Source organism: Tripterygium wilfordii, chromosome 22, assembly GCF_013401445.1.
Source record: "Tripterygium wilfordii isolate XIE 37 chromosome 22, ASM1340144v1, whole genome shotgun sequence".
NCBI lineage: Eukaryota > Viridiplantae > Streptophyta > Magnoliopsida > Celastrales > Celastraceae > Tripterygium > Tripterygium wilfordii.
This window is the reverse complement of record NC_052253.1, coordinates 2,805,295-2,828,610: the sequence shown is the minus strand read 5'-3', so window position 1 is coordinate 2,828,610 and position 23,316 is coordinate 2,805,295. Positions and strand designations below refer to the sequence as shown.

The window sequence follows — 23,316 nt, the reverse complement described above, 5'->3', positions numbered from 1 at the left end:
AAAAAGATTGAAAAAAGCTCTTCAAGTTTGGAACAAAAACTGTTTTGGCAATATTTTCCAAAAAATAAACTCTGTAGAAAATGATCTTGATCAAATTCAATCTGCTTATGATCATACCCCAACTGCAGCATTAAAAAACTCTTTATTGCAAAAAACTGCAGAGTTCTCAAGTGTTCTTAAACAAGAAGAAATGTTTTGGGAACAAAAAGCTAGGACTAAATGGTGCAAAGAGGGGGATGCTAACACTAAATTTTTTCATGCCTCTGTCAAAGCCCAAAGACAAAAGCTTTTCATTGATAATTTGAAAGACGATAATGGTATTTGGTGCCAAGGTGAAGATCTAGGGAAAGCCATAAATCTCTTCTTTAAGAACCACCTGTCTCTTCCCCAAAATCATCCAAATAAGGATATCACTGATCTTTTTATTCAAAACATTCCTAGGATTGTTTCTCAAGTCGATAATGACTTGCTTGACCAACTCCCCGATCATTCAGAGGTCAAGCAGGCAGTTTTCTCCTTTAATGCTAATAGCAGTCCTGGCCCTGATGGTTTCAATGACCTTTTCTTTCAATCTTGTTGGGATATCATAGGGCATGACATTGTGGATTCCTGTAGGGCTTTCTGGGTGGGTCATAGCCTGCCAAAGGCTTGTACTAGCACATTAATTGTATTGATCCCTAAAGTGCCTCATCCTACTAAAATAACTGAGCTTAGACCTATAAGTCTATGTAGTTTTTTAAACAAAATTTTTTCCAAAATTATGGCTAAGAGATTAGGTAACATTCTGCCTAAAATTATTTCTCCTAACCAATGTGCATTTGTGAAAGATAGAGATATTTCTGACAACATATTACTTGCCCAAGAACTTATTTCCAATTTGAACAAGAGAGTTAGAGGTAATAATATAGTCATCAAGTTGGATATGGCTAAAGCCTTTGACAAAGTTTCCTGGTTTTTTCTTATTCAAATTCTTAGAAAATTAGGTTTTAGTGAATGTTGGATTGATTTAGTTTGGAATCTTATTTCCAATAACTGGTTTTCTATCTTGTTTAATGGCAAACCCACTGGTTTTTTTAAATCAGAGAAAGGCCTAAGACAAGGAGACCCTCTATCTCCTGCTCTATTCATTCTCATGGCTGAGTCTCTTTCAAGAGCCCTGGAAACCTTCCATGCTGCCAATCCTGCTTTTTCTTATTACTCTGGAAGAGAAATTAATGCTATTTCTCACTTGTCTTATGCGGATGACTTGCTCTTGTTTTCTAATGGTTCTAAAAAGGCCATTGAAGGTCTTATGAAAGTCCTTTCTTTATATGAAAAATGTTCTGGCCAACAGATCAACAAAGAAAAAAGTTGCATAATCTTTCCTAAAAAGATGCACCTGTCTAGGATTAACACCCTTCTCCACATCTCTGGTTTTAAAAGAAAAGAGTTGCCTATAGTGTATTTAGGGTGCCCTTTGTCCTGTGATAGGAAAAGAATTGTCATGTATGACAATTTAGTTGAAAAATTTAAATCTCATATTGTGAATTAGAGTACCGCTATGCTCTCTTCAGGAGGAAAACTAATTTTGCTAAAGCATGTCTTGTCTTCCTTCCCTACCTACTTGTTCTCTGTTCTTGATCCCCCTAAAAAAGTCATTAATCATTTGAACTCTATATGTGCTAATTTTCTTTGGGGAAATTCTGAATTTGGCAAAAAACATCATTAGGTTGCTTGGAGGAAAATCACCAGGCCTTATGCTGAGGGTGGTTTAGGTATAAGAAGCTTTGATGTTATGGTGCAAGCTCTAAATTGTAAGTTATGGTGGAAATTCAGGAATTTGAAATCCATGTGGGCTCTCTTTATGAGTCAAAAATTCTGCAGGAATGTTCACCCCTCCATAGTTTCTCCCTTAGGCTCCTTCACTTGGAAAAGAATTTGTAGGGTTAGAAATTTTATGGAAAACAATATGAAATTCATAATTGGGAAAGGTAACATTAACCTATGGAGAGATAACTGGCTAGGGGATGGCCCTATTTCTAATAGGATTGAGATTGATCCTAGTTGGCCCTCTAAGTTGAATAGTTTCATTGTGAATGACAATTGGGACTTTGATAAATTAAATATCCTCATTCCTGATCATAGTTCAAGATAGGTAGATATAACTTTCAGATTTCAAATAGGAATGATTTGATGGTTTGGTCTCCTAATGACAATGGTTTGTTCTCTGTTAAGTCTGCCTATGACTCCATGAGAATTCATGATGCTTATTCTGCATTATTTGTTTCTCTCTGGAATGAATTAATCCCTTTAAAAATTTCTTTCTTCATGTGGAGATTGATTCAAAACTCTTTGCCTATGGATGAAGCCTTACTCAAAATAGGTATTCAGTTGGTTTCTAAATGTCAATGTTGTAAAGACCATCCCCAAACTGAATCTCTATTTCATATTTTTGTGGAAAATCCTATTGCAGTTGTTGTGTGGTCCTTCTTTTATAATCTGGTTGGCATGTCCTTTAGAAGTGATCCTATTCATATCATTTTGGCTGATTGGTGGAAATTTAAAAAGAAAAACTCAATCTTAGGTTCTTTGGCTTGTTTAATTCCTGTATGTGTTTGCTGGCAGCTTTGGAAAGCCAGGAACAAGTCTAGATTCGAAGACTTTGGTCTAAAAAGTCATGAGATCACTAATTGTGTCATTGATCAAATTAGATTGATTTTTCAAAGCTCTTGCAAAACTCACCGGGACATTTGCAAAGACACTTTCTTAAATACTCTTTTCAATTTACCTGTGAAGGCTCAAAAGAAAGGCAGGATGACTGTTTTATATTGGAACCCTCCTCCTCATTCTTATGTGAAAATAAACTGTGATGGTAGTGTGCTTGGTCATAATGGTGATGCTGGTGGGGGGTGCTTGTTGAGAGATCACAATGGTCAATTTGTGGCTGGTTTATCTAATTATTATGGTGCTTACTCTATTACTTGGACCGAAATGAAGGCTATTCATGATGGCATCTGCCTTGCTAAATCCCTAGGATTTAATCATATCCAGGTTGAATCTGACTCTTTGGTTGCTATTAACATTCTGTCATCTAACTATCATTGTCCTTGGAAAGTTATTTATATTAAAAGACAGATTGAAGAAAGTTATGGATCTATGGATATCCAGTTTAAGCACATCTTCAGGGAAATCAATGGTTGTGCAGATTTTCTAGCCACAAAGGCTTCCCAAGGTAAGCAATCTAGCTACTTCTACAGATACAACGACCTTCCAGCTCAAGTTAAAGGTATGATATACATTGACTCGATGGGGGTCCCTGTCATGAGACAGATTAACTGCTAATGTTCTATTTTTAGGCTTTTGTCTACCCTTTTGGTTTGTTATTGTTATGGTTTGTTCATTTCCTCCTTGGTGCTTGTTCTCTTGTTCTTTTTGTCCATGGGTTAGGTTTAGTCCCCCCATTGTGAGCCACCGGAGAAGGGCTATTCTTCTCCTCCTTATGAAATAAATTTTCCGGTTTCCTTAAAAAAAAAAAGAAAAAAAAACAAAAGAAAAAAGTGGTGAACACTCCAAAGACAACTACTTTATTTTTTAGTTTTTGGAAACCCTTTGATACTGTTTTTCCTATCGAAAAGATCGTAGGAGACCAATCCAATGCATCTCTTGTCATGGTCCCTAGGAGCATTCTTGGGGGCGATTGACATGGGCGGCTATTCAGGACCCTCGAACCCCTAAAACTCCATATTTTTGAAAAACTATTAGTGTTATATAATAGCCCACACTTATTTAAGTAACACTCAATATTTGGAAAAATAAAATAAAATTAAAGGTCCCATTTTTACAATAGTCCCCAACACTTTTGGTTTTTTCTATCAACCCATATACATCAATAATATTGTTCGATTTCTGTGGATAAATCGGATTCACATAGCTTTACCTTTCTCAAAAATACTCATCCCAATAACTCTTGATTTTTTGTGCCAACGCTTGTAATTATCAATCAACAATTTGAGTACCGCACGAGTATGCTTTGTTAAATATGTTGACCTGGACGCATGGATGTAACGTCGGGACCTCAGGTCACCACCCTGGTGACCGGAATCCTGAGGCGAGTCTACCCATGGAAGCGGAGGCGCCATTAGCCGTCGTCAGTGGCTAGACAGTGATCGAGTCATGGATGGGACTCAGTGCCCCGATTGATGGTGTTGACCCACTTTGGGTACTTGACCAGTGAGAACAACTTAAGCCCAATTGAAAAGTGTTCGACCCATTTTTGGACTTTTATATCCTCTTATAAGTGTTTAGCCCATTTGAGATATTTAGGCCCAATTTGATAAGTGAGACCATATTTTGAAATTTCTGTGAAATTATCTCTCTATTTGCCTAGTACTCGTTATTTATTTTGTTTTTCGATTCTTACATGCTATTTGTTGAGTCGTAACCGTTCACTCTTTCTAAAACTCCTTTGTGCACGTAGTTAGGCATGCATTGATTTTGGAATCGGGTCGGTAGTGATTTTCGAAATAAATAAATTCATTTTGTAAATCTTTCAAAGTTTACAAACATTATTAAAATATTTGTATGTATTGATTGAAATAAAAAATTATTTAAAAAAGAATTTAAATCAAATAAACATGTCTTGGTTGATTAATTTTTTTGTAGAACCGTGCATTTTATTTGATATGAACATTTTGGATACATGAAAATCATATACATAATATGATTACTGAATAAAGAAATGCTTTTGTTGCTGCCACATCAGGACCCAAACTAACTCTATTATTGTCACGTCAAATTATAATAAAGATTAAATTAAATCAAATAAATTCCAAGCGAAAATGATTTGTATCCCAACAAATTTTATCCCAGTAATATACCAGTCTATCTGACAAAGCTGACTAAACATGACAACCTGGCATTAATTAAAAAAAAAATCTTTTTCTTTTTCATTATTTCCCTCTCTTCCTTATCTCTTCTCCCTTCTCCCTTCTCCCTACCTCACGGCCAACTATGGCCTCTTCGCCGTCCGGCCACTGTTCGCGCCACCGCTGGTGCCAAAACAAGCGCCAAGCCATAGGGCAGCTACCCCAGTCCTCCACCGACAGCAATGGCCAAGGTTTTCGCTGGAAAAAGCCTACACAGCTGCGATCCTCCTCTACTTCGAACTGCCGATCCCGCCACCTCCGGCTTCTTCTTTGCACGCCGTCACCAGTGTTGGACTCCCTGAGGTGAGAAGCACCTAGCCCAACCCTTCGCCGGCCATAACAATTATCCGAAGTAGACAACCCCTTTTTGACCCGGTTTTTCTTACTGGAAAGAAACCATTACTTGCAAAGTGCTTTCAAACTAGAGACATCGCATAAGACGAATTTCTCTCTGAAAGCTCAAATGCCACAAGCCCCCCAACATAGTAAGTGTTTCTTAGACCTTGAATTTCAGACTCCAATTTCTCATAAAATCCTTCTTTCATGTCCACTCGAGTCTTGAATTTAAGTTTAGGTTTTGCAGATTGTTAAATTCATTAAAAAAAAATTATGCGTAATATATGTGAAATTATTGGCTAATCCATGCTTTGCAAAACCCCACAATCAGTCCCTTAGTTCCCAATTAGTCTCAATCATCATGTTTAGGGCATATAAATCAAAAACACAAATGACACTAGTAAACCCGTTATTACATTATTTTTTGAATATTGCAGATTATTAGCAAATTGTTTTTTCAGTGTTCGAATCGTTATTACATTATTTTTCAGTGTTTCCATATAGTCATTACATTGCTTTTAGAAACAATGTAATTACTACAAAATAATACATGACATAATGTATTATGTAATACAATTGATCAATTTTAGTTATTTGTCAATAATACATATGTTAAACTTCAAATTTCAATGTTTTTAAAATAAACAATGAAATTTCTAATGATACACATGTAATTACATTGTTTTCATTATGAATATATGAACAAGGATTTATGCTTCTTTGGAAAGTGAATTTAATCTAAATTTCATCTTTTAAGGCCTAATTTCAATGTGCTTTTGAAAACTATTGTAATTTCATTTTTTTAGTATTCAATATTTTTATTACATTGTTTTTAAGTTATCCATATTTTTATTACATTGTTTTCAAAAACAATGTAATTAAGATCGACCTGATAAAATGTATCGACAATGGATCTTGTTGGATAGAGGTTTACATACTGAGTCAAACCACTGAGAAAAGAAGACGGCTCCCGACCCAAAGCCACTGAGAAAACAAGAGATCTAAGTCAAACCATTAAAAAACGAAACGCTAGTCAAACAATTACCCAATTTGTAGGGGATTCAGAGTGCTTTTGTTGTGCAGAGTGTTGAGCTTTCTCAATCATGGTTTGGTCATCCAACAAAGATAGATACAGTCCAGAATAATGTAATTTGTAGTGACGAAAACATGGTTCAGGCCCATTTTCTTCTGCATGAATCAAAGCCCGGTCAATTCTTTTGATTGATGAAGCCCACAGCCCATTCTTTGCGTAAGTCCACTATGATCGCCCATGGACTATACGAAAGCAAGCCCAAAGCCAATCTCAAGTATGACAGGCTGACAGCCATCCACTCTACTTTTACCGTTCGTATTACGCGCATGACAAGATGCTATATCCACATCATCTGATCTCGGGATACTTGCCGTCCCTATCCCCTTGTCACCTTGTCTACATCATTGGCTAGCCATAATCCCCAAAGTTGGTGAGATCATTTTTCAAATGAACTGGTCTAAATGGGCGACAACGTTAGTGCCGCTGTTGAACTGTTCAAATGTGTAAAAAGTCTCACATCTAAAGATGTGGGCACTCATGCCTTATTTATAAGGCTAAGCCCACCTCTTACCACCAACAATGCCTTTTCCTAGGCTTGAGTGGGTTGGGTCTAGCCCACCTGCTTGGGCCTAAGGAAAAACAAAGTCGTGCGGGCTCGATGTATCCACTGGAACCGGACAACCAAAAGCGGGGGTGTGGATTTACAACATGGTATCAGAGGAATTCGTTCCTGTTGGACATGACCTCTACTCCACTTGTTGGGTCTGGCATAACCCAGCCCACAAGTGCGGGGGAGTGTAAAAAGTCCCACATCTAAAGATGTGGGCACTCATGCCTTGTTTATAAGGTTAAGCCCACCTCTTACCACCAACAAAGCCTTTTCCTAGGCTTGAGTGGGTTGGGCCTAGCCCACCTGCTTGGGCCTAAGAAGAAACAAAGGCGTGCGGGCCCGATGTATCCACTGGAACTAGACAACCCATATTGTTGGTGTGTATGAGGGTGTGGATTTACAACAAAATGTGGGTATGACCAGCCTTCTCGGAACTTTTCACATAAATAGAGAGCTAGTCATTTCATCAAGAGCCTTTTCATAAATCTTTGCTGAGCCCCATAGATGAGGTCAACCCACATTGCATCAGGCTTGTTGTCATTCTAGTTTGGTTTTTCATCTTGTTGTCTTGTCTCATGGGGCTTGCTTCCAGCATGATAGGAGTGTCGCTCCCTTCAACGCTCCTCGTCCTTGTGCAGATCCCTCTTTAGGATTCGCCTCTCATACTCACTTTTGGTGTATGAATGTCTGCCATTATCCTCTTGCTTCCAGTCCGACTTCTGATCTTATGTTTGCCATGTAGAAATTTCAACTTGACTCGTCATGTAAATATATCTCTTCTCACTATGGTCGCCAAAATATAGTAGACAAAAATTATACCATCTTGGCCGAACACTCCACGGTACAATCCTAAGCTATTCGGTTAAAGCCTATTTTGGTCAGTGAGTTTGACAATCGTTGTTTGAGTGTCGGAGTCACAGACACTCAAGTAAGTCTCAAGATTATTACTAGTATAATAATCACAAGTAGTGCTTCATAAATTAACTCGGGGGTGTCTCTTCTTTTTATAGTGGGAGAATTAAATGTATCTTTCCTGTTGTTAGGCTAAACTTATGAGATGATTATGCCACATCCCTTAATTCACGACTAATTACTCCCTGAAGTCACGACCATCATGATACGAGCTGGACAGTGTGCGTCCCCTACCACACCATTGTCATATGCATAATAATTCCTCACATGCCTATCCAATGGAGGTCTGACACGTGTCCCTCATTCATCGTTCCCCCGTAATTAGTTTTTATTTTGAATGATGATATTTTTAAGGGGGAAAAAAAACACTTTGCCCTTCGCACATTAACGTTATTTTTAAATTTAATTGGCCAAAAAAAATAGATGCATTATCTTTTATTTTTTATGTAAAAAAGAAAAAGAAAATACTCATTCTTCTAGTGAAGGTTTTCAGTTGAATATTCAAAGGACAGAGAATAAGACGGGTGACGATGCACCTCTCCACGTTGACGTGGGAGAAAAATAACGTATCCTTCTCGTCCTCAACTAACAAAACAAGCAGACTCAATTGAATTGATTAAACCTAAAACTATCAGAATCACCAACCCAAATTCCCCAAATCCTTCTCTCAATCCATCCCAAAATCCACATGGATCATCAACTCTGATACTTTCGATTCCTAAGAGTTTCTCCTCTTTCAGGGTTGCACCGGCAGAGGCCCTACTCAATCGCCGATGTCTCTCTCCTTTCACTCTCGTTGCTTACTTGTCCTGTTTTGCTTCATAGGCTTTGGTTTTGATTTTGGGCAGGCGTTCAAAGTCCCTTTTACAGTTAAAGATGTGCTTCCAGTCCTGCCGCGTCAGATTTCGTGGCCAGTTTTGAACAATTTTCACAGTGCGGTCGATTTGTTGCCGTATTTCGTGGGATCGGTGACCCCAAATAATGAATCAATCGAGTGGAAAGGAGCTTGCTTCTATGGAAACGAGGCACGTCTTGAGTTTACCGAAGGTGATCGAGATGATACGGGCTTGGGCGGCGGCGTTCTCTATCTCAAGGTTTGCGCTATCCCCTACTCATCGAAATTGTGGGTTTTGAGCCATTGTTGGTGTAATTATGGTTTTCATTTGTCAATTGTGCCTTTTGTATCTTTGCTTTTGAATACTTTGTCCTTCGATTATGCTGGTGACAGTTATCTAAGAACTATAAGATTTGTTTGTATTGTATGTATATATTATATAATACAAGTTAGGAATTAGTAGCTATGTAGGGTGTTTGTTTAAATGCGACTTAGTAAATCGGTTCCAAGCGCTCTGAGCCTCTGACAGTCATATATGAACCGTAAGACTTGTTTTTCTCCTCAACTACATTAGCTTTTTGTGCAAGACATTACCCCATGGGAGGGGAAGGACGCTCTTTAACTTAGAAAATAGAGAAGCAGTGCCGAAACACTGAATGGGAAGAGGAATTTGGGTAGAGAGGTGGTTTGAACTAATCAAACCGTTGACAGAAACTGGCAAAAGTTCTTGAAAGAATTATATGGATGAGGTGTCATGGTGTGCCCCTGCATGCTTGGAATGCAAAGTTCTTTCTGAAATTGGAAATCTAATGATTACCAGAATTATGATTTCTTCTCCTTTAAAGGCCATGCTCAATAAATAAGTTATGGCGCAGTTGCTTCACAAATAAAGGTTTTTTATTGAATGAAACTAGGTAAATCAGTTCAAATTGCCACTGTCGATATTTGTTGCTAAAGTTGAACCTCTATCAAGCAAAAACGAGTAGAAAAGAAAATGGTTGAAAGACATGCATGTTTTGTTATTGTTTTTAATTTTATATTTTTCAGTTTGTTTTGGGTAGAAGAAAAAGATATTTGGCGGATTGTTGGTAGTGCCTTGGAAAAAAAACTGTTTAGTTTTACTAGTTTCCTTTGCTGGACTTTTGTTCCACGATATTTTATTTTCAATAGATCAATTTTCTTCTTTTCAGACATCCGAAGCACACAGCTGGACCTGTATGGATCTCTATGTTTTTGCTACACCATATAGGATTACTTGGGATTACTACTTCTCTGCTCGAGAGCATACATTGGAGTTTGATTCTTGGGAGGAACCTGCAGAGTTAGAATATGTATGCTTCAGCTATTTGCATGTCTAACAAAAGTTAACGCCTTTGTTGCATCAAATGACATTCTCCCTCACTATTGAGCAGGTGAAGCAGCATGGTATCTCTGTGTTCCTCATGCCATCTGGAATGATGGGGACCTTGTTTTCTTTAATAGATGTGTTGCACTATTTTCTAATACTGTCTGGGGTCAGAATGCTAACCTTGTTTCTTGGAGAAACACATGGGTGCGACATTTGAAAAGCGTCCTAAGCCTTGGCTTGCAACTATTAATCCTGAAGATGTGCATTCTGGGGACTTTTTGGCGGTATCAAAGATTCGTGGTCGGTGGGGTGGATTTGAGACATTGGAAAAGTGGGTGACAGGGGCATTTGCTGGTCATACAGCAGTTTGCTTAAAGGACGAGATCGGTAATCTTTGGGTTGGTGAATCAGGACATGAGAATGAAAGGGTGTGTAACGTACAACATAATAAAATTTAAATATAATAAGCGTACTGAAAACTGAAAGTCTGGAAATAGGTAGTGAAGAAATTAAGCTGAAAATATTACTTTACATCTGTATGTGTTTAATTCGAATGGTTCCCTGGGATGGAATTGTCTTTACACTATTTACTATATTACAGGGTGAAGAAATTATAGTCGTGATTCCTTGGGATGAATGGTGGAATTTCGCTTTGAAAGATAGTTCCAATCCGCAAATAGCCTTGCTTCCTCTTCATCCTGATCTGCGTGGCAAAGTTCAACAACACTGCGGCATGGGAATATGCTCAAAGCATGTCAGGGGCAAACCATATGGGTTATCACAACATGATATTTAGTTGGATTGACACGATTGCTGACAACTATCCACCACCTCTTGATGCTCACTTGGTATTCATCGTTGTGACCATTATTTTTTATTAAAATCTAAATTACCAATTGCTTAATTGTGTCACACCTTTTATAGACAGCAGATTTAATAACTTTTTTGGGACATTGTTTACTATGCATACAACTTATGTTGGCATGTCTTTTTGTTTTCCTAGAGGCATGATACTTGGCAAACAGGTTGGGGATTAAGTCTTTCTGCTTTACCATGATGTATGCTCATTGCATGAATGATATGCTTAAGCGTCTGCATGAACGATATGCTAAGTGTCTGTATAAAGGATATGCTCAAATGTGATGAATGTCTTGGCTTGAATAGTTTATGTAATTCCATATATCTGCTTTCTGCTTCCTAATATATTCTCGATATGATGTTGGCACTTCGCAAATATGTGATTGAGCTGGTCAATTCTGATTTCAGGTTATTTCTGTCATGTCTATGTGGAGTAGAGTGCAGCCAGCTTATGCTGCAAATATGTGGAACGAAGCGCTAAATAAACGGTTGGGAACTGAGGTATGTGTTCATACACTTTTCTTCATTGCTCTTTCCATGCTTGTGGGATACAAATTGGTCTGCATTTGATATAATTTTGAGTTTGCAGTCTCTTACTTTGATTTGACATCCAAAACTGTCATTGGAGCCAAAATCTTTTCATGCTGCTATCTTTTATTTAATATGTTGTTTTTGCCTTTTTAGGGGACGTGAATCTAAAAGTCCCAGGAAGAAGGGCAATAGAATCAATAATAGATTTTGCAGCTTTGTTTTTGGGATCTAATGCTTAAGGGAACCACATATATAACAATACTTGCCAAATGAAAAGCTAAAAATTATAAGTCTTTATCATTGGTTCTCCTTTCATGTAGAAGTGGCTTAGTGACACATTTTAGAGAACAATGCTGTATGAGACTCAGGTATAGGAACAATTACCAATGGAAACTTGGTTAATGTGAGTTTATTTGGTGACATTAAACATGAAACCTGGTTTCTTGAAATATAAGGTTTTTGAATTTCTTAGCTTTTGGATATGTGCTTACCAATATATAAATTCGGCTATCATAAGAAATTATGCAAGGATCTAGATCCAAGCATGTCTAAATTGTTCGTTTGGAACTTGAGGTAACACCTTCAATTTTCTACCGTGGCCTCCATTTTTCTTTGATTTATAATTCTCTTATTTGCATCAAGCTTATATTTTTTTTATCTGTTGCGTCACTAACATTGTGCTGCACTTTACCTGCTGTTTCAGGGTTTAGACTTGTACGGAATCCTAGCGGAGACTGAACGGCGTGGCCTAGCTTTCGATCAATTACTATCCATTCCAGAACAAGATGAATGGGTCTACAGTGATGGAAAATCGACAACATGTGTTGCCTTATTCTTCAGATGTATAAAGAGGCTGGAATTTTCAGTTTCCTTTCAAACTCTATTCAAGTAACTGAATTTACAGTAAGTTATAAGTGTTTTCTTTCTTACCTTTGTAATTATTACTTTTTTCCCCGGGTTCTTTTGAGGGTAGTACAGTTTATAACATGGCTTAATTTTTTTTTCCCTTTTCCCTCAGATTCGTGACGCATACATGCTTCAGATCTTCGAGAATAACCAAACACCGCCTGCCAAATTGGTGCAACAATGGGGATGGTCGGCTCCCGTTTTGCCAGATCCTTGGCGAGTACTGGATGGAATTGCCCCAGTATAACACGCATAAAGCCGTATGCCAACATGAATGAGAACTGCCCATCTTTACCCCCCAGCTATGATAGGCCTGTAAGATGTTAATATGTTAATTTGAACCGCCCAGGTTTGTTATGGTTTTCCCACGCACATTGCATATTGCCAGTTAAGCTTGTGATAAGTTATTACCAATCTCCTTTAAGCATCTGTCCCAAACAATTCAAAAATATGTTATTTGTTGTTCCCGTGTAACCAACTTCAGATATTCCTGCTGTAAATATATTTATACTATCCTCTTAATGAGTGTTTTCTTAATTCCTACCACCTTTATCTCCCAACAGTTTTATTTTTGGTGTCGGTGAATTTGAAAGTAATGTAATATAAAGGTAACAATTTCCATGCACAAAGCTTTCACAGCGGGTAAGATTGGGGATAAATGTGTGGATATGTTATTTTCATGAATTGAATATGTGACCAAATGTCTTAATGCCTCTTAGCTATATAACATTGCTTTGTACTTTTGTGTATAGTTGAAACATTAGATGCAGATTTGGAACGAGGAAAAAACATAGAGCATCAATCCTTGTAATCGGTGAGTTTCTCACTTATAATCTTCTTCGACATAGTGAATACTCGATCTATGCTGTCCGTCGATGTAAGTTGTCGCTGAACCAAGTAAACCTTTTGTGTTCTTTACCGCTTTGATTTAGTTCTCTACAATTGTTATGCCTTGGATTTGTTATTAGTTTGGTCAATCTATTGTGTACGCACTGTCTTTGGATTGATTTCTGTTACAACACAACACAAAACACCCCACACCTTATTTAGGTATGGGGGATGGAGTTTGTAACCTTGCTCATAAGCTCCACCGAACATGGTAATTAAATGCCAAAAAAAAAAAACATGAAAGTCATATGTGGTGCAGAATAAATTAGGGCTAACCGGCCTGTTAAACAATTCGTTAACAATTGGCATATATATGAAAGACCATTATAAGTTATATCGAAATTGAACTTTGATTAATTCACCGTAATTCAAAGGTTATGGTTGGGTGCAAAATATATAATCTAAGATGTGTATAAAATTAATGGTTGACTTTAAAATATTTCCATAAATAGTTTCATGGTTCCAACTTGCAACTACTATTGATAATTGAAGACCCTATTATTCCAGATGAATATGGACTGCACACCATCCTATATTTAACGATTTACATCTTACACTTCACAACTTATTTGATATTTGGTGAGAATTGAACGATCCATGTATCAGAATTTACATGGAGCAAAGATCATAAAAAAGACGATACCATTATTCCATTCATACTACCACGTCAAAGAAACGACGACGTTTCATGGAGTTTCCGGCTTTGACGAGGTGGGTCTTTCTGATTTCTATTTCTTTCAGAAAAACAAACGCAAAAGCATCAAAAAGTCTTGAGATAAACCAGCAAATGTTAGTCATCACATAAATGTCCGCATTATTCCAGAAGAACAAACAAACAACAATAGGATTCCTACGCCGTCTCATTCTCCTTCGCTACGAAACTTCCACAAGTTTATTCAACACATTCAAAGCGGCAATTTCAACACGCCTTCACAAAATGACTTTTCTACAAATATTAATCATATTTATAGTTCTCCTAAACTCGCCGGCTTCAACCTCCTCCTCCTCCTCCTCTTCTTAAACTCTGTCAATTCGCCCACTTTTGCAAAGTAATAAGAGCACACGAAATGAGAATACTTTGTTACCTTCTTTGCAATTGTACTGTCAATTTCATTAGTGCCGAGCTCAGCTCACTTCTTCCCCAACATATCGTCACTGCCTCCGCTCCTCCGGAACATCACCGCCGCTGCCGGTCCCTGGGATGCCTTCAAGAACTCGTTGACTGCAACCCTGGTGACAAGATTGACGGATTAGGCAAACTCAAGAAGTACTTTCAGTACTTCGGTTACATCCCGAATGCTCCTTCAAACATCACTGACGACTTCGATGACTTGCTTGAATCGGCAATCAAGACTTACCAGCAGAACTTCAATCTCAATGTCACCGGAAAGCTCGATGAGCAGACGATGAATCACGTCACCATGCCGCGGTGTGGCAACCCGGATATAGTCAACGGTACGTCCACGATGAATTCTGGTAAAACGACGCCGTCTAATACTACCTCGTCACACCTTCACACGGTTTTCTCACTACACATTCTTCCTGGCATGCCGCGTTGGCCGGTGAGCAAAAGCGAGCTGACCTACGCGTTTCTCCCGGGGAATCAGTTGGAGCGGATGTGAAGAGCGTTTTCACACGCGCATTCGAGCGGTGGTCGGAGGTCACCACCTTAACTTTCACGGAGACGAGTTCGTACTCCCGCGCCGACATCAAGATCGGATTTTACAGTGGGGACCACGGAGATGGGGAGCCGTTCGATGGCGTTTTAGGAACGCTGGCCCACGCGTTTTCGCCTCCGAACGGGTGGTTCCACTTGGACGGAGACGAGAATTGGGTGATTTCCGGTGACTTGGCGGTATCAGCTGTGGATCTTGAATCGGTGGCAGTGCACGAGATCGGGCACGTGTTGGGGTTAGGGCATTCGTCAGTCGAGGAGGCGATTATGTATCCGACAATATCGTCCGGGACGAGAAAGTTGGAGCTGGCCAGCGACGACATAGCTGGGATTCAACAATTGTACGGTAGAAAATCCGAATTACAACGGTTCGGCGGCGACGCCCCTCTACAGAGCAGAGGGACACCAATGGAGCCTACGTTGAGGGTTCTATGTGGGGCCTAATTGTGTTGATGACCGTCGGATTTGTCTTCTTGTTTTTGTAAACATAGGTCGACTTTATTAGATTACGATTTTCTTTTTTGGCCACCCACATACAGGGATTTAGTATTTTCTGATTTTATCATTTTAAATATTTATAATATATATATTTTTTAATTTACATTTGTTATTCAGTTCCAAAGCTACGATGTCTACAATCACAAATTACAACATCACAACTGCCAGAATTGCCTTTGAAGGATATAGCGGCTTTTACCCTCCTACGATGTTCTCAAACAGCAAAATTAATGCGACTGTAGAAGGCGAAATCTGTGATGGAAATAATTCGAATGGAAAGAGGCTCAAGAATGGAACAAACACATAGGAGGAAGAGGCCCGGACTTTATGGTGGGTGGACAAGGTTTGAGTTTGCAATTATTGGCTTACCACACTTGGTACTTGATTATAGACATCGTAGCTTGATTTCCACGACCAGGAAAATAAGGCGAGGATCCAGCCCGGACCTGAGATTTGATAAAGAGAAACCAAAGATTGGTTGGTTCTTGAAGAAGCATTGAAGGGAATGTTGTGATGAAGGAGATCTAGGGCTGGAGAGTGAGTCGAGGAAGAAGAAAGGAGAACAACGGAAATGACCCATCAAGCTGACTGGGATTAAATTATCCACGTGTCGAGTAGTATTCAGCGGAGCATTCACACCACGTCATGCTGATGACGTGGTTGCTCAGCAATCACCGAATATTTTTCATATGAAAGAGCGTGGTTCTACCTCCATATGACACTGTGATGCAAGTCTATTTTTCTGTCCTGTCTTGAACCAATATGAGAGACTTCCAAGTCCATCCTGTATCTCATTGCAGTCTCTGTTTCGCCATCTTTTTCTTTCTCTTGCCTCTGCCACTCGGATTCTTTTGAATTGTCTTATATAAACCGGACCGCCGCATCCGCATGTCTTGTTTTCAATTCTGTTTTACTGCAGGAAAAAATGGGGCTCCCTACGTGTCTGCCAACTTATGAATTAGAAAAAGAGTCTCAATCTAACTCTAGCCATCTTCACTCAGAATCATCAACCTCCTCTCTCGCTTCTCAACCCAGTCTACCATCTGTCCCTTCACTCACTCCACCATCCCAACAACAAGAACAAGTCCTCTATGCACTCCACAACTGCATAGCCTCCCTCAACGGCCACTCCTCCTATGTCTCTTCCCTTGCTTTAGTAGGAAAATTCCTCTACAGTGGCTCTTCAAATAGCGAAATAAGAGTATGGAGCAGAGACCCTTCTTCGATATCTTATTCTTCAGCTGATAATGTAGTAACCACTAGCAGTGGAGGAGTTAAGTCTCTAGTAGTTTTAGGAGATAAGCTTTTCAGTGCCCATCTAGACCACAAAATTCGTGTATGGAAAATCGAAAACACCACCTTAATCCCGAAATTCAAGTGCATAGCCACACTTTCTACAGTCAGTGACCATTTGCTAAGGTGTTTCTGCTCCAAAACCATGTAGACGTCAGGAGACACAAGAAAAGCACCTAGGTATCACATAGACTCCGTATCCGCACTTGCAATATCAAGAGATTGTTCCCTTCTGTCTCTACTGCATCGTGGGATAGGACGTTCAAAATATGGCAAACCTGTGATTTTAGATGTTTGAAGTAAGCGGCGAAGGCACATGATGATGCCATCAATACCATGGTAGTATTGTTACGAGTCGTATCCCATGATGTATTTGTTTATACAGGTTCAGCAGACAAGAAAATAAAGGTTTGGAATAAGCAATCAGGGGAGAAGAAGCATTCACTGGTGACTACGAAGGAGAAAAACAAGTCAGCAGTTAATGCTTTAGCTTCTTAGTCCTGATGGGTCTGTATTGTATTCTGGTGCCTGGGATCGATCAATTCTTGTTTGGGAGAAAGACAGGAGCACGACTGGGAGTGAAAATAGAGAACATATAGTTCTGACCGGCACACTTGGAGGACATAACAAGGCAATTCTGTGTTTGGCAGTTGTGTCCAATTTGGTATGCAGTGGATAGGCTGACAGAACTGTTAGGATTTGGAGGAAAGGACTTGACAGGAATTATTCATGTTTGGCAGTGTTAGAAGGGCATAACATGACGGGGATGCAAGAGTAAGACATCAAAGCAAGTCCTAGATAACATGATCGAGCAGACAATATTGTGTCTAAACCTAAAGAAGAAAATTCTACAGGTAAATATAACAGGCAAGGATTACGAACAATATACTTTAATGTCATAGTGCAATTTGACTAAACAAATGTCACTAATCTATTTTGTTCTTTGACTAAACTAATGTTTTGGTGGAACTTCTAAAGATTTTATGCGTTTAATTAATTGCAAGTTGGGTGCAAGTTAGGTTAAAAGTCATCTCCCAATGCCTGTATTATAGATCCACCCCTCCTTCCAATTTAAACATATTTATTTATGTTATCAGGGGATATTACACATGGGTCTTTTGGAGACAAGATAACCCTCTCCACCTTCTGTCTACCTACAGATAGAATGCTAACATTCTCAACCCTCGTTTACTTTATAGAGACAGCAAAGAGATCCCAACTAGTTGCTTTGTATGCACATTAGCTGCTGCCAAGTTAAAAGGTAAGACCAAGATAGATATGATCTTTTCATCTCTTGTAATTAAAGTTTTTAGCAATATTTGGAAGGCTACATCAAAATCATGTTGAGTTGTGTATCGGTGCAAGATGACAACAAACTTTATCCAATCATATTACCATTTATTTATGGTCATAAACATAAGGTTTTCTAGACATGTACAGATAGGATAAGCAATATGTTCACGAAAAGAAAATGGCAAGAGTGATGAACATCCTATAACATCATCAAAAAATCACCATTTATTGCATGATACACTGAACTTAAAAAATTAAACAAAAAAAGAAGGTATGGTATGGGGACTACCTGTTGAGAGCCTGCGCAGAAAGGTTCTTCACTCAACTGTCTCTTTGCATCTCCAACTTCCTTATGAATAAGTGAAAAGCGAGCCAAAATCTGAGGTGCACAGTAAGTAAAGAATGATAAAGTAACAGGTGAAATTGCAGTTTGGCAGTTGGTGGAAAATTGCAGAGCATTGGGGAGTAATTTGAGAAAAGAACCAACATCTGTCCAACAATCAAACACTTAGGGTGCATGAAAGTAATGGATCGTTACTTTCCCCAGTTAAAATGCAGTAACAAGTATTACTTACATGGATTCAGCACTACCATTCCTTCAAAACAGAATTCAGACTATGTACCTGAACTCGGTCTCTACTGCGCCTAAAACACAGGTCTAAGAAACCAACAGTGTGTAAGACAAATCTGGTGCTCTCACATTGTCATACAGTGATATCAGTATAAACAAGATTTGTTATATGCTTCCATCAATAAGTACTAATCGTTGGGAAATATAACTCAAAACGTAACACAGATCCATTCTCGCAACGAGATTTCACTACAATTCCCATCAAAGGTGGAACGGATTGTTATTGTAAACGCAGATAAACATTATCACGCCCTCGGTCTAAATCGATTCAACAACAGCAATCAGAGTGGAGAATAATTGATCCCCAAACGTTGTAACTTTTACCAACTGGAAATATAAAATACAATTACAGTTAAAGCACCTTGGGTGGCGCTCTCACAAGCTGCTTCTACCAAAATTTGAGAAATTCTCATCTGGAAAGATCGCAGTTTGCATTGAAAGCTAAAGAATCGTTTAATCAAGCTTGGTTGGAAACTTGGAATGGCTGACGATGAGACATTGTTGTGATTTGGAATGCCAAAGTTGGAGCGGATCAATGATCGACTTCGTCGGGAATTAGGGCTTTTTCAAAATTTGGCGGATCATTCATTCATCGCTGAGAGAGTCGGAGACAACTAAACTAACAAAACTCGATTATTTCGTAAGGACTCGGCCCAAATTAGCTCCTTTTGGGCTTTAAAATGACGTTTTCGGCCCAAGATTTAGTGCGAACTAATAATCCATCGTTTTTAGTGTATTTCTTGGTAAGAAATCAGTTTCTACTTTCTAGTCAAAATTGTTAGGAGAGCTTCAAATTGTCTTGGAGGTGTTGCTTGGATTCTTATCCCACACTCATATTTAGAATTTTTTATTGGTTTGTTTGGCATGATTGAGAAATCAATTGAATAATAGCTTAGTTGTGAATTTCTCTGGAGTCAAATCATATGGATTTAAAAGGTTTTGAATTTGATTATTACAAGAAGAAATACTCTTCTGATCACGTGCTGAGATTCGATCCAACATACCCGTTGTCAAGTGAGAAATTTTTGTGCACACAAGCTTGACGGCCAAAGTTTATGCCCATATCAGATGGTTAAATGATAAACTTGTATGATGTAGTTCTCGATTAAAAAAAAAAAAAACTTTGAATGAATGATACTGTCTATTCTACTAACTGAGCTTAGCTTAGAGTTTACTCGTCTAATTTTTATAGATTTGTTTGGTATGCATGATTTACTGTCTATTGTGCGAGCTGAGCTTATGAGTTTTCTCAATGCAACCTCGCTCAACTAGTTTCTATGGGTTGCTTGGCATGCATGATTTACTGTCTATTGTGCGAGCTTATGAAATTTACACTTAATCAATTTTCATAAATAAAAGTTAATATTGAAAATTACCGTGACATCTAGCATGTCTATACTAGCACTTTATATAGACTGGAAGAAGAAAAAAAAATACAAAAAAAAAAAAAGGTAGAAAAATATTTTTAAATGGTATGTATGAGAAAAAGAAGAACCAATGTATTTACAAATCGAAGAGTATGCAAGTAAGCTGTCATGGCATCTTGAGGAGCCCACACCAGCGAAGAAGCAAGAAACGGAATTATGAATGCAAGATGCCTCAAAAAGTGAAACCTTTTTTAAGACGGATTTTCACTATATAGCTTGAATTGAATATGTAATTGATGCTCGATGACAATGAGAATACATAAGGGTTGAAAGTATTTGGATGGAAATCAATCTATGTAGGTAGGTAAACAATTTTCGTACATAAGATTACTAGCAGAGTCGGAGATAAACATAATATACGTATATCGTACTCTACATAATATATGAACAAATTCTTTTTAAGAAATGATACTAAAAACAATATCCATGTAGGAAGATAAATAAACAATTCTCGTTCGTAAAACGTTCAGACATATATACAAATTTGATCCCTACATAATAATATATATATATATATATGTGTATATGTATATATGATTCCAAGAAACGACAATAAAATTTGAAAAGATGAGTTGCTAAGGACGAAGTTCATTTGCACTTTCACGAACACAAGCCGACAAATAAAACAAGAAAAGAAAGAAAGATCCCAAAGTCAACTGATGATGTTTTTGACTTAATTTCTTACAAAGCTCACATGTGTTGTTTCCACGGACATTCTTTCTTAACTTTAACCCAACATTCTCATCGTCACCGCAAATTCCTCGGTGTGCACGTCAAGTTGAGACCCACATCACAATTAATCTTCATATCAATATACTGTCCTCTCTCTCTCTCTCTCTCTCTCGTCTCTCTCTCTCTCTATATATATATATATATATATATATATATATATATATATATATATATATATATGATGAGGCAGTGGAGGGTGAGAATTGACCAAAGCAAGCATGACGAAAGCTGAATGGAGGGGGCAAAATATTCAAAACGATTGGAGAAGGAACATTGATTACATTTATCACATCTTCCATAGGATTCCAGCTCGTAGTATTCATAATAGAGAGGTGGAGGTGGAGGTGGAGGTGGAGCCCAAGAGGTTGGCTAGTTGGGTCTATATCTATACGTCCTCAATAAGCAAAATCATTCATTTGATTCCAAACACGGTGACTTTTTGGTTGCTCTAGAATATGCAAAACCATAATCATTACACCCAGAGAATGCTTTGGCATCCCCTTCTGTTTTCTTTTCCTTTTCAAACGAAATAGGGACCCTTGCAATAGTAAGTTTGCACAATCCTTCTACAGCTCAGTCCATGCTTACATATATATAAATTTTCTATTTCATATTGCAGCTCTCTCTATATACTATATATTTGGAAATATTTTCCTTTTAATGAGAACTTATCCAAGAGGAGATAATTCATCCTGAAATTTTTATATGGAAAATTTATGATTAGCGGTACGTCTCAATACATATAGAACTATCCAACAGGAAAAAAATCAAATCAGGGTGATGTCCTCGATCAAGCCTTGTTTGAGATATGAAGCTCTCTGATTTGGGGTTTGTTTTTGATATCAAATCAAAGAGAGAAATAATGAAGCTAGGGTTTCTTTGTGCTACAAATAGTCCTCCATATAAAGAAGAAGAAGATGATCTGATAAAAGAAGAAGAAGAATAAGATGATGATGATGATGATACGGCTACTTAATCCTTGATTAATGCGTCCAAACAAATTCCACTTTCTATACATGCATGCCATAATCTTCTTTTTACTGCCATAGAATATACCTCATCATATATAATTCATGTGATGATTGAATTATATTCCTGTCGTTGTGTTTGTAATCTCTTGAAAGTTGAAAGTAGAATCTTATACCAAAAAAGAAAAAGAAAACTTCTTGAAAGGGTAAATGGTTTATACAATTTTAATTGTATATATATACATGCGTTAACTTTTGTGTCCATTACAAAAAGAAAATAAAAGAAAAGTTACCCTCTATAATTGCACCCAATGTACCTAGCTAGTGTAGTGTGACAATACGTCCATTCAACTGAAAAGAAGAAGGCTGTTTGCCTGTTTGCTTATGCTACACATTGCCTTTAATTTCTTTTTCTATGAAATGAGTGAAGCACATCAAGATCATGTGCCTCATAATTGGCCTTTGTGGACCATCTTGGTCTTGGGTAGGGCTTTATATATAAGAGTTGAAGCACTAGAAGAATAATGAAAAAGTTATTACATTTCAAGTATCAAAACTTTATTAAGAGTCAAACTTAAAGACTTAAAAGTTACTAGATTATCTTAATTATCTCTTGCCCTAATAGGATCTTTTCTGGGTGACTTGGAATTGCTTCAAACGCCGCAATTCGTAAAACTTTCTTTTTATTTAGTAGATCAATTTTGTTATGGATGGTAGATTAAAGCTCCCAATCTTGCATGTTAAGTGGGTCTTAATTCTTTAATTAAGATGGTATGAAAAAAATGATTAAAGAATGTAATCCATGGAGCTTTGAAATTAGTAATTAGATTCCAATGCTTCCACACTATGAGCTTTTATTATGATATGCATGGAACCTGACAAACTAAATCTCTGCATGAGAGATATGTAGGCGTAAGCCCAGATAATCACAATTACAGTGAAATACAATGATAAACAAATGAACACGTAATTAGCAGAGAAAATTAATGATTGATTTGAGTCTTTTGAAGGCCACGGATTTGGCATTTTCAAAACTCTGAATCTCGCAGATTCTCTTGCTAATATGTTTAGACATGTGTGTATATATATATAGCTCGAAATCCTATTTAAAGAGATGCATATAGAGAAGGAGAGAGGTGGATGTGGATACTTTGGAGGTGATTAACAGCTAGATTTTGTTACTTATCCAATGACCATGACCCACGCGCGTTAGTCAAAATCACTAAAAAAAGTAAACAAAGTTTATACTACTCTCTACATATACCTAGGAAATGGTCAACACCAACAGTATTCACAGAAGAACTATGACTTAACACTCATTTCACATGGTTTTATGTGATCCATTAATTGTTTATATATTCATATCTTTCTTGGTCCTATAGGGATCAAGATCAACCCATTATAAGGGTCAAGTTCAATCCAGTTCAAAATACAAACGGGTTAGACCTAAACACTAAATCCACAGAGACAAGGTCAACAAAACCCATCAAGTTTAAAGACCAAAAACATGAAGTCCAAAAGGACATGGTCAAACAGACAATACAAAACCGATACATTTAACAGGCCGATCAAACGGCTGAAGGATGAAGCCGAAGATAAGGCAATTCCACATCGGCAGTTAAATGTCTGAAACTGCTT

At 37.9% G+C, this 23,316-nt stretch overlaps 3 pseudogenes; all 3 read left to right on the top strand.

Annotated features, from left to right (window-relative positions):
* The first annotated feature begins 8,344 nt into the window (after positions 1-8,344).
* LOC119992081 lies at positions 8,345-12,804 on the top strand (annotated as a pseudogene).
* A 528-nt stretch (positions 12,805-13,332) lies between these two features.
* Positions 13,333-15,446, top strand: LOC119991376 (annotated as a pseudogene).
* Positions 15,447-15,591: 145 nt separating this feature from the next.
* Positions 15,592-17,436, top strand: LOC119991375 (annotated as a pseudogene).
* Positions 17,437-23,316: the final 5,880 nt, after the last annotated feature.